The 12,189-nt window shown below is 39.8% G+C and overlaps 1 non-coding gene and 1 pseudogene across 1 annotated transcript; both read left to right on the top strand.

Annotated features, from left to right (window-relative positions):
• Positions 1–573: 573 nt before the first annotated feature.
• On the top strand, positions 574–646 carry TRNAG-UCC. Its single transcript has one exon. It is a non-coding gene; the product is annotated as a tRNA-Gly (tRNA).
• A 4,177-nt stretch (positions 647–4,823) lies between these two features.
• LOC113887788 lies at positions 4,824–5,269 on the top strand (annotated as a pseudogene).
• Positions 5,270–12,189: the final 6,920 nt, after the last annotated feature.

Here is a 12,189-nt window from a genome sequence, read left to right as displayed (position 1 = left end):
AGAGCTGGGCTCTGTTACAATCTTAGAAGGGTTACACAACCAGCCTTCTCCAGGTGTGGTCCCTGGAAAACCAACATCAGAATCACCAGGGCTGTTTGTTAAAAATACAGAGTCACAGGCAACCCCCCAGACTTAATGAATTGGAATTTCTGGGTGCAGGACCCAAGAATTTCCATTTCTGTATACATCAAGGCTTTTGTATAACCTCAAATATAGACAAAGTTCCCATACATCTTTGATTCCCAGTATCAGTTATGGAAAATGTGAAGTGTTTCTAATGGCAAATTAATCATTCTCACTGTTAAACGAAAAGGATCTCTTTCTTTATTACTATTACTGAAGGTTTTTTTAAGACTAAATTTGTTGAAACTTTCAGCCAGGGTACTACTGTAATAAGATTTCTTTTGCCCCCTTTGCTTTTTTTTTTTAACATAATTTGAACATTTGAAACTATTTTTCATTAAGACTATTTCAGTAATAACCATTTTCCTTCCATTTTCTCAAATACCAATGGCCTACAAAACTTGTATAAACATTTTTAGATGAAAGTTAAGAGACACAATTATTGGGACTTCCGTGGTGGTCCAGTGGCTAAGACTCTGCACTTCCAATGCAGGGGGCCCAGGTTCGCTCCCTGGTCAGGGAATTAGATCCCACATGTTGCAACTAAGACCCAATGCAGCCAAATAAAATTTAAAATAATAATAAAAAATTTTTAAAAAGACACAATTATTGGGAAGGACAGGAGATTTTATTCGTATGTTCCATTTAACACATTTTCCCCCTAATGAATAGATGATAAACTGCCTTTTTCTGGTGTTTTAGGTAAAAGGACTGTCTGCGGTGAAAGTAGTGTAACCACCTAAATAAGGATTATCTTTCATCTTCCACTTAGTAAGTATATTTTAATATTTTTAATCTGTGTGCATGGGATAATAAAAAGCATCAACTGCTTCAATAAGTGAATTAAACAAAAAGACAGTTTTGAGAGCTGAGAGAAGTATGAAAAACATCAACCAAGAACAAGTCTAATGGACTCCTCCCTCCCTTTTCTACCTTCTTTCACCTCCTATTATTACATGCAAGTTTAAGGGGTTCATCTTAATGGCTTCCTGCTTCCAACTATGTGGAAAGCGAATTGGAATCATTTGGAATATTCTGAAACCTTACTGTAATCGTGAACACAAAGATGCAAAAACATGTTGAAACATCTGTTTTCCAGATTAAGAGTATCACCCAGATAGTTGGGGAAACAAAGTCTTCCATTATCTCACCTTTAATCCAATTAGCAAATACATGTCATTCTAAAAGATTCTGGTAACCATTGCTCAGAGGGAGAACAATCCAGAAAAGAAACACAAAAAGGATATTTTCAGCACCATGAAATTTAAGGACTAACAGAACTATGGTAAGAAAGATAATGATAAAGCTCATGCATTTAAGACGTTTATGTGGTTGGGCTCAGAGTTTTTTCACTTTGTTTTATGACAAGTAAATAAATTGAGTGACAAGAAGAAAATAATGTTACCTTCAAAGTGATTTCAACAGAAAAAATATTTCCCTGTGAAAATACCAAGATCTTTCCTGACCAACAGGATTGGAATGCCAAGGGTTCAAATGCATTCACCGAGCATTTATTTCTATTTTGAATTTTCCTAAACTGTTTGCCTCAACATATTCTCCCAACATTTTTGAGAGAGGTCAAGGGTTTAAGAGGCCCTGGGGTTTAAGCTAACAATTCTGGTTCACAAACATATGTCATGTCAAAGGTTGAGTGTGCTATAGCTGAACATAAAATGGCCACATCTCTTCAGCTGCCTGGTGATTTTACTTGCAGTATCCAGCACATTGGGCTATTACAGTGCTTCTGCAGTAAAAGGTCTCATTGTAACCTGATTCTGTTTTCTTTTAATAACTGTTTATATTCTAAAAATAAAAGGAATATCAGTGGAACAACATTGGAACATTCAGACAGGCAACAAACTCTGCTTTTACTACAAAGGTATTGAGAATCAGTTTTGTGTTTGGTTCACAGCTATTCATAACTAAACGTTGAGTTTCTCCACCACAGTCTTGATGCCTGTTTCTAAAACAAATATTGTGCCTTAAAATTGGCCTACACAGATATTTTGCTTAACTGAAGAGTGAAAGATTTTTACCCCAATTTATTCATATTTGTAAAGGCCACTGCTTGAAGGACTCTGGACTTGTGTATGCATTGTGACTGCAATAAATAGGGCACAAGTCCTAGCATATAGGATAGACTCCAGATCAATATTTGTTGAATGAATGAAAAAAAAATAGTGGCTTTAGACAGAATTATGGTGGCAAATTTGCACATGCACACACACACACACTCTTTTTTTTTTACCATTATAGGGATGAACCGGAATTCTTTAAGATGTAAAGCTTAGTTCTGGAAAAGGGAATGGCAACCCACTCCAATATTCTTGCCTGGAAAATGGAATGAGGAGCCTGGAGGGCTATAGTCCATGGGGTTGCAAAGAGTTGGACACAACTGAGTGACTGAGCACCTCACTAAACTGGGTGGGGGGGGGCGGTGCAGAAAAAAGATATAAAGCTGAGTTCTAAATAGGGATGCCTCTATTGATATTTGATTATTACGAACCCCACCCCCACCCCCACCCCCCATAGGCTTCTCTGAATCTGAACTGGAGCACCTTTCCCTGTCCTTGCAGTGAGCTGCAGACACTTGATCTCTCCAGTGGAGATTGACAACCTTTGCCGGCAGAGACCTGGTCTTATATCATCTTTGAAGTTCTCACTGCACCTAATTGAGGGCATACCCATAGAGAAGGTACTATTAGTATCCCCATTTTCAGATGAGGAAACTGAGGTTAAGCAACTGAAGTCATCTTAAGTTAAAGTCAGATAGTTAGTGGTGAAGACAGTGCTAGTATCTGATCCCTGGCAGTGTGATGCCTGAGGCGCCTCTGTCTAGGGTAATGTATCAGAAAGGTAGCTGCTACCCTTTTTTTCCCCCAAAAAAGTAAGGTAAATAGTCAACTATGAAATTACAACTCAAAGAATAAGAGTAATGAAAAAACTAAATGTTCTAGACCTGCCAAGACATTGGAGTAACTTAGAAACTATGAAACTGTATTATTTCTGTCCTGGGTATTTACTCAACAAGATCCTGGCAAATAAATCCAATTCAAGAGACAGATTCAGGGGAATCAGTTGCTTTTCCCTCTCTGTAGACACTACATCGTTCAAGTGACAAGGAAGACCTAAAAGGGAACCTGTTGTGTGAAATTAGTAGTATGGATCAAACAGAGTGTGGCCAGTCCTCTGGAATTGCCTGAAACTCTCCAGTGAGAAGCAAAAGGAATTTTTCTCTAGTATGGTGATCTTCTCACAGCTGATGTCCCATCCTCTGTCTCTCTTCCTTCTGGCCAGTTTGCTTCTTGAAGCTAGGCAGAAATCCTTAAAGAAATGGGCGTCCTCTGCCTCTCTGCTTTAAATTATCAGTAGTTTGGGAAGCTTTGTGGAGTCTGCAGGACATGGGCCAATTAGGAGAGAAAGAGAGGGATGGGGGCAGTGGTGAGGGAAGAGACATACACACGGAGACAGTGAGACATGGAGAGAGGTGAAACGACACTGAAAGTCCTTGAGAATGTACTGACTTTAGAAAGCCTTTTAAAAACCAATCACTAATTCAATATGATGAATTACCTTAAAGTAGCTTGTGAGTGTTTCCTGAGAAGAATTGGAGGTCACTTCAAGCGAAATAAATAAACCACAGCTAATGTGCTGACATTTTAAAGAGAAAAGGCAATTGCTAAAAATGACCATCCAATTTCCATTACTTACTACAGTCATTAGAAACAAGGAATATGTTTATTGATCTGAAGTCGTTCAAACAGTATATTCTTTGTTCAAACCAATTTAGCTGGAGGAAAAGTCAAGAGTTTGCCTTCTGTGGGGGCAGTGGGGGGGACATAATGGAGAGAAAGAGATTCTTTACATAAAAACCTGTTGTTTTTCTATCCTAGGGCCACTCAGATGAGAATAACTGGGTTTCTATTAAAGCAAAGCAATTTTTGACCCTGATCAAGCAATTTTTGCCCTTGATCACTACTGGTTTAGCTCTAGGCCCTTGAGACTCAAAATAGGCTTGGAATTAGCAATATCAGTATAATCTGGGCATACATTAGAAAGGTAGACTCTGGCCCCACCCCAGTCCTAACTGAATCATAATCTAGTTTTTAACAAGATGTTTCATGATTCATATGCACAGTAATGTGTGAGAAGTACTAGTCTAGACAAGGGAGAAAGCAATGGCACCCCACTCCAGTACTCTTGCCTGGAAAATCCCATGGACAGAGGAGCCTGGTTAGCTGCAGTCCATGGGGTCGTTAGGAGTTGGACATGACTGAGCGACTTCACTTTCACTTTTCACTTTCATGCATTGGAGAAGGAAATGGCAACCCACCCCAGTGTTCTTGCCTGGAGAATCCCAGGGACGGGGAAGCCTAGTGGGCTGCCGTCTATGGGGTTGCACAGAGTCGGACACAACTGAAGTGACTTAGCAGCAGTCTAGACCAACATGAATGGTTATTTAAACATTTGATAGACAAAAGAGATGGTTAAATAAAGGAGGAAATACTATCTGATAAAAGCACTTTTGTCCAAAGATTTGTTGGTGTTGATAAACTTGCTCCTATCCACTTAAGCCAGGTTTGAAGTAAAAACTTAATAGGCCCATTCTGAAATGACTTTTACCAGCTCCAGCGTCCTCATGGTTGACTGAACTCCCACAAATGGTTGCTGACTTTGTTTGTGTCCCCAGGTGAGCAGAAATGAGTGAACAAGCAGAAAAGAGCAGTTCCGTGCGAGAGAGACCTGCACGTCAAAGTTCTCCTGAGAAACCAAGTGAGAAGGAACTGAAGCAAAAGAAACGGGTGGAGCGACAGTTAAAACGGTTGTCATTTCAAAATCCCGGGCCTCAGGTAGCCAACTTTAATCCTGAAATAAGGCAGCAGATAAAGAAAAGGCAAATGGCAAAGAAGAATGAGTTTGTTTCTGTAAGACGTGAAGGCAACAAGTATGACAAAAAGGGCAGGCTCACCTTCACCTGTGTGACTGCCTTGATGAAGACTGCCTGGGTTGCTTCTACCCGTGCCCCAAGTGTAACTCCACCAAGTGCGGGCCCACTTGCCGCTGCAACCGCCGCTGGGCCTACGACACCATAGTTGATGAGAATGGGGAGGTCATCAGCAAGATGCCATTCGACCTCTCCGAATAGGACCAGCCCTCCAGGCTGATCAATTTTCTCTGCTTTGCAATTAAACCAGCCTCTTTCTCCGGGATGAATTTTAGGACTGGGGGAAAAAAGTTTTAAAAATATAGTTTAGATTAGTGTTCTCCGAAGCCATAGAACCCTGTGTAATGCACTGTCCTTTAACCTTCCTGCTGTGATGACTCAGATTCCTCCCCTGGTATCCAGCAACTCCATTGCTACTCTGCTCTCAGATTAAAAATCCCTTTCCTCTTTGCTGGTACCTTAGGAGATGGAGTTTTAGGATTTTTAGAATTCTGTAGCTGAGAGCTTGTCTTGACATAGAACATATGTTTATAATAGCTAGTTACCATTAGGATCTTACACTTTATCAATTCTAAATCAGAATTGCTATTTAGATTGACTTGGCACTACATACTCATAGTCTCATTTTTTAGTGTTACTGTTTTAACAATATTAAAATGAAATTTTTTTTTTTTTTTTTAAAGCCTTTAATAGGCCCCATGGCCACGTGGCCCAACATATGAGCACAAAAGCAGAGATTCAATTTAAGTAATATCCAAAATGCCAACTGGAAGCAGACTTCAAAGAAGAAATTTTAATCTAATTGTTACATAGAAATCATTTTAAAGCTTTTTTTTTGGTGGCTAAGGTTACCAGCCACACAGAACTGGCCAAGGTGGTACAAAATTCCTAAGGCCTAAGTTGCATTTGGTCTTGGAGGTATAAGATTTAAGGCAATTCAGCTAGAGTTTCTGCTGACCTCAGTGAAGATACCATCTCAGAAGACTGATTTGAAACATCTGGGCCAGGTTTGGCAGCTATTGTGCAAAACTGTTTTTAGGGAAAATCTCTATGAAAATGTTCACACCCACAGCGTCATTGGGAAGGTTTCTCTTCAGTCATCTTTGATACCAAGTTTTATTCAGATGATCTGCAAGAAGAAAATTGTTTTTTCCACTTTTCCATGTTTACTTCTCATGAACATTTAATTGCTTCTTCTGAAGCTTTGGATTCGGCACAAAGAGACTTTCCGCTGAACACAGTTGTGCAGGCACTGGCTGAGGCTGCAGACGTAATGGGCTAAAAATAGACCGAAGGCCCCTATCTCCATCCCACCAAATGGCTATGTATGTTTACCCACTAGAAAATATTCACCTGAGACCACTTTTGTTTGCCTCTGACTAACTCACCCAATATCTCTGTGTGGCAAATTCATTAATAAAAAGCATTTAATTTTCCTTACTTTGATGTTTTTGTGCGTGAGAAAGTGTGTGTGATTTAGACCCAAGAGGAAAAAAAAACTTTTCCCCCCTTCCCTGAAGCAAATCCATGTTTTGTTGTTTGGCAAACACCAATCACTTTCCATCAGAAATTCCTGATAATGGTGATATTAGGTTGGTGCAAAAGTTTTCCCTCATCTGCCATATTCACCTGACCTCTTGCCAATTGCCCTCCACTTCTTCAAGCATCTTGATAACTTTTTGTGGGGAAAGGCTTCAACAACTAGCAGGAGGCAGAAAATGCTTTCCAAGAATTTAATCAAGTCCTGAAGCACAGATTTTTTTTAATTCATTTATTTTTAAATTTATTTTTTAATTGAATAATAATTGCTTTACAGAATTTTGTTGTTTTCTATCAAACATCAACATGAATCAGCCATAACTATACGTATGTCCCCTCCCTCTTGAACCTCCCTCTCATCTTCCTCCCCATCCCACCCCTCTGGGTTGGTACAGAGACCCTGTTTGAGATCCCTGAGATATACAGCAAATTCCCTTTGGCTATCTGTTTCACATATGGTAATGTAAGTTTCCATGTTACTCTCGCCATACATCTCACCCTCTCCTGCCTTCTCCCCATGTCCATGAGTCTGTTCTCTCTGTCTGTTTCTCCATTGCTGCCCTGCAAATAAGTTCTTTGGTACCATCTTTCTAGATTCCATATATACGCATTAGCATACGACATTTATCTTTCTCTTTCTGACTTACTTCACTCTATAATAGGCTCTAGGTCCATCCACCTCATTGGAACTGACTCAAATGTGTTCCTTTCTATGGCTGAGTAATATTCCATTGTTTATGTGTACCACAACTTCTTTATCCATTCATCTGTCAATGGACATCTAGGTTGCTTCCATGTCCTAGCTGTTGTAAATAGTGCTGCAGTGAATATTGGGGTACATGTGTCTTTTTCAGTTTTGGTTTCCTCAGCGTATATGCCTAGGAGTGAGATTGCTGGGTTATATGGTGGTTTTATTCCTAGTTTTTTAAGGAATCACCATACCATCTTCCATAGTGACTGTATCAATTTACATTCCCACCAGCAGTGCAAGTGTTTATCCACACCCTCTCCTGTGTGTAGACATTTTGATGAGGGCCATTCTGACTGGTGTGAGGTGATACTTCACTGTAGTTTTGTTTTGCATTTCTCTAATAATGAGTGATATTGAGCATATTTTCATGTCTTTCTTAGCCATCTGTATGACTACTTTAGAGAAATGTCTGTTTAGATCTTTTTCCCACATTGTAATTGGGTTGTTTTTCTGGTATTGATTTGTATAAGCTGCTTGTATGTTTTGGAAATTAATCCTTTGTCAGTTATTTGATTTGCTATTATTTTCTCCTGTTCTGAGGGTTGTCTTTTCACCTTTCTTATAGTTTCCTTTGCTCTGAAAAAGCATTTAGGTTTAATCAGATCCCACTTGTTTACTTTTGTTTTTATTTCCATTACTCTAGGAGGTGGGTCATATAGAATCTTGCTTTGATTTATGATATCGAGTGTTCTGCCTATGTTTTCCTCTAAGAGTTTTATAGTTTCTGGTCTTACATTTAGATCTTTAATCCGTATTGAGTAGGGGACTGGAATGCAAAAGTAGGAAGTCAAGAAACACCTAAAGTAACAGGCAAATTTGGCCTTGGAATACGGAATGAAGCAGGGCAAAGACTAATAGAGTTTTGCCAAGAAAATGCACTGGTCATAACAAACACCCTCTTCCAACAACAAAAGAGAAGACTCTACACATGGACATCACCAGATGGTCAACACCAAAATCAGAGTGATTATATTCTTTGCAGCCAAAGATGGAGAAGCTCTATACAGTCAACAAAAACAAGACCAGGAGCTGACTGTGGCTCAGACCATGAACTCCTTATTGCCAAATTCAGACTGAAATTGAAGAAAGTATGGAAAACCACTAGACCATTCAGGTATGACCTAAATCAAATCCCTTATGATTATACAGTAGAAGTGAGAAATATATTTAAGGGCCTAGATCTGATAGATGGAGTGCCTGATGAACTATGGAATGAGGTTTGTGACATTGTACAGGAGATAGGGATCAAGACCATCCCCATGGAAAAGAAATGCAAAAGAGCAAAGTGGCTGTCTGTGGAGGCCTTACAAATAGCTGTGAAAAGAAGAGAAGCAAAAAGCAATGGAGAAAAAGAAAGATATAAGCATCTGAATGCAGAGTTCCAAAGAATAGCAGGGAGAGATAAGAAAGCCTTCCTCAGCGATCAATGCAAAGAAATAGAGGAAAACAACAGAATGGGAAAGACTAGAGCTCTCTTCAAGAAAATGAGAGATACCAAGGGAACATTTCATGAAATGATGGGCTCGATAAAGGACAGAAACGGTATGGACCTAACAGAAGCAGAAGCTATTAAGAAGAGGTGGCAAGAATACACAGAAGAACTATACAAAAAAGATCTTCATGATCCAGATAATCACGATGGTGTGATCACTGACCTAGAGCCAGACATCCTGGAATGTGAATTCAAGTGGGCCTTGGGAAGCATCACTACGAACAAAGCTAGTGGAGGTGATGGAATTCCAGTTGAGCTATTTCAAATCCTGAAAGATGATGCTGTGAAAGTGCTGCACTCAATATGCCAGCAAATTTGGAAAACTCAGCAGTGGCCACAGGACTGGAAAAGGTCAGTTTTCATTCCAGTCCCAAAGAAAGGCAATGCCAAAGGATGCTCAAACTACTGCACAATTGCACTCATCTCACACGCTAGTAAAGTAATGCTCAAAATTCTCCAAGCCAGGCTTCAGCAATACATGAACTGTGAACTTCCATATGTTCAAGCTGGTTTTAGAAAAGGCAGAGGAAACAGAGATCAAATTGCCAACATCCACTGGATCATTGAAAAAGCAAGAGAGTTCCAGAAAAACATCTATTTCTGCTTTATTGACTATGCCAAAGCCTTTGACTGTGTGGATCACAATAAACTGTGGAAAATTCTCAAAGAGATGGGAATACCAGACCACCTGACCTGCCTCTTGATAAACCTGTATGCAGGTCAGGAAGCAACAGTTAGAACTGGACATGGAACAACAGACTGGTTCCAAATAGGAAAAGGAGTACATCAAGGCTGTATATTGTCACCTTGCTTATTTAACTTATATGCAGAGTACATCATGAGAAACGCTGGACTGGAGGAAACACAAGCTGGAATCAAGATTGCTGGGAGAAATATCAATCACCTCAGATATGCAGATAACACCACCCTTATGGCAGAAAGTGAAGAAGAACTAAAAAGCCTCTTGATGAAAGTGAAAGTGGAGAGTGAAAAAGTTGGCTTAAAGCTCAACATTCAGAAAATGAACATCATGGCATCTGGTCCCATCACTTAATGGGAAATAGATGGGGAAACAGTGGAAAGAGTGTCAGACTTTATTTTTCTGGGCTCCAAAATCACTGCAGATGGTGACTGCAGCCATGAAATTAAAAGACGCTTACTCCTTGGAAGGAAAGTTATGACCAACCTAGATAGCATATTCAAAAGCAGAGACATTACTTTGCCAACAAAGGTCTGTCTAGTCAAGGCTATGGTTTTTCCAGTGGTCATGTATGGATGTGAGAGTTGGACTGTGAAGAAGGCTGAGAGCTGAAGAATTGATGCTTTTGAACTGTGGTGTTGAAGAAGACTCCTGAGAGTCCCTTGGACTGCAAGGAGATCCAACCAGTCCATTCTGAAGGAGATCAGCCCTGGGATTTCTTTGGAAGGAATGATGCTAAAGCTGAAACTGCAGTACTTTGGCCACCTCATGTGAAGAGTTGACTCATTGGAAAAGACTCTGATGCTGGGAGGGATTGGGAGCAGAAGGAGAAGGGGCCGACAGAGGATCAGATGTCTGGATGGCATCACTGACTCAATGGACGTGAGTCTGGGTGAACTCCAGGAGTTGGTGATGGACAGGGAGGCCTGGCATGCTGCAATTCATGGGGTCACAAAGAGTCGGACACGACTGAGCGACTGAACTGAACTGAACTGATGGTGTTAAGAAGTGTTCTAATTTCATTCTTTTACATGTAGCTGTCCAGTTTTCCCATCACCTGTTGGGAGCTGTGTTAGGCATTACTGACAAAATGGAGGCACGGCCCCAACCCCCTCTCCTAATCTCGCAGGCATGGCCCTGGGATGAAGGAGTTAGGCTTATGATTTTGACTTGTTGTTTCCTTTCTTCGGTTCAGTTGGCTGGAAAGAATGTTAAGGTGCTTGAGAGAAGCATGAGAAAACACAAAGCCTTCTACAGTTGTGCCCAGAAAATAATCTATAAAATAACCATTGACATTTGTTCAAGGATCTTTACAAAGAATGTCCCAGGATGAGCACATAGGCCGCAGCTTGAGGCCTTGGGAAGGATTGTTGTCTGAGACCTGTTTGTGAGGAAAATACTTATGGCAAAAGAAGATTGCTGAGTTTAGGGTTTAGGAATAACTAAGAATAGCTAGAAGCCTTTTTAGGAGTTAGTGATCTTAAGATGCTAGGGGCAAACAGGATTTAGAAAGATAAGAAATAAACTGAGGAATGTAGCATGAGTTACAATGTCATCACAAGTTAAGTACAGTAAATCTGGGTGGGGGAAACTAAAAACTTCAAACCTCTTGACCTAATGCTTTCGTCAAAAGTATAAAAGAGAACCTGAAGCTTAAAATAAAGATGTAGTCCCGTACTTGGAGTCAGAGGCTACATCAAGATGTAGTTCCGTACTATGTGTACTATGAGTCAGAGGCTACATCATCGTCCGCTGACACTGCTCACCCCTTCAGGCTGATTCCCTGGCTGCTGGAGCTGGACTCCAGCAATCACCGCTTATTGAAGAGGTTGTCTTTGCCCCATTGTATATTCTTGCCTCCTGTCTTGTTCCATTGGTCTATATTTCTGTTTTTGCGAAGCACAGATTTTTATGAATAAAAATAAAATAAAATATAAATAAATAAATGAATAAAAATAAAAAATAAAATTTATTTATGAATAAATAAACATTTCTCGTTGGCAAAAATCTGTTGATTGTACTGGTTCCTATTTTGATTCATAAAGATGTGTTTGAGTCTAGTTATAATGATTTAAAAGTCATGGTCTGAAACTGCAATTATGTTTGCAGCAATGTAATACTTTGCTTGTTTTTACAGGTCATCTTAGACCAATAGTTTAAATAAAATGGGCTATCAGAATTAGTAGTTTTTCTTTTTAATGCTCAAACTGGTATCTAGCTTTGCTGAATTGGTGAAGATGGGCTTCAGAAGTACAAACTGAACTTTCATTCTAATCAAAGAACAATATTGTGCTTCAAAGATAGGAACCCAGGGACTTCCCTGGCAGTCCAGTGGTTAAGACTCTGTGCTTCTAGCACAGAGGATGTGAGTTCAATCCCTGGTCAGGGAACTAAGATTCCACATGCTGTGCAGCCAAAAAAAGATTTGTTTTTATTTAAAAAAAGATGGGAAACAAAGCTTACTCAAAGCAATTCATCTGAACCTACCTGGAATCTTCGCAGTGCAAAAGTATTTGTTATCCCTGTCCATTTACCTGATGAAGTGCCCTTTGCATTTGAAAAGCAAAGAAGTAATAGTGTTACCATGTTCACAAAACTACGAGAGAAAGGTTGATAAACAATTTATAACCACTTTCACA

This window comes from Bos indicus x Bos taurus, chromosome X (assembly GCF_003369695.1).
Source record: "Bos indicus x Bos taurus breed Angus x Brahman F1 hybrid chromosome X, Bos_hybrid_MaternalHap_v2.0, whole genome shotgun sequence".
NCBI lineage: Eukaryota > Metazoa > Chordata > Mammalia > Artiodactyla > Bovidae > Bos > Bos indicus x Bos taurus.
The sequence above is the reverse complement of the archived record's forward strand: the minus strand, read 5'-3'. Positions and strand labels throughout refer to the sequence as shown.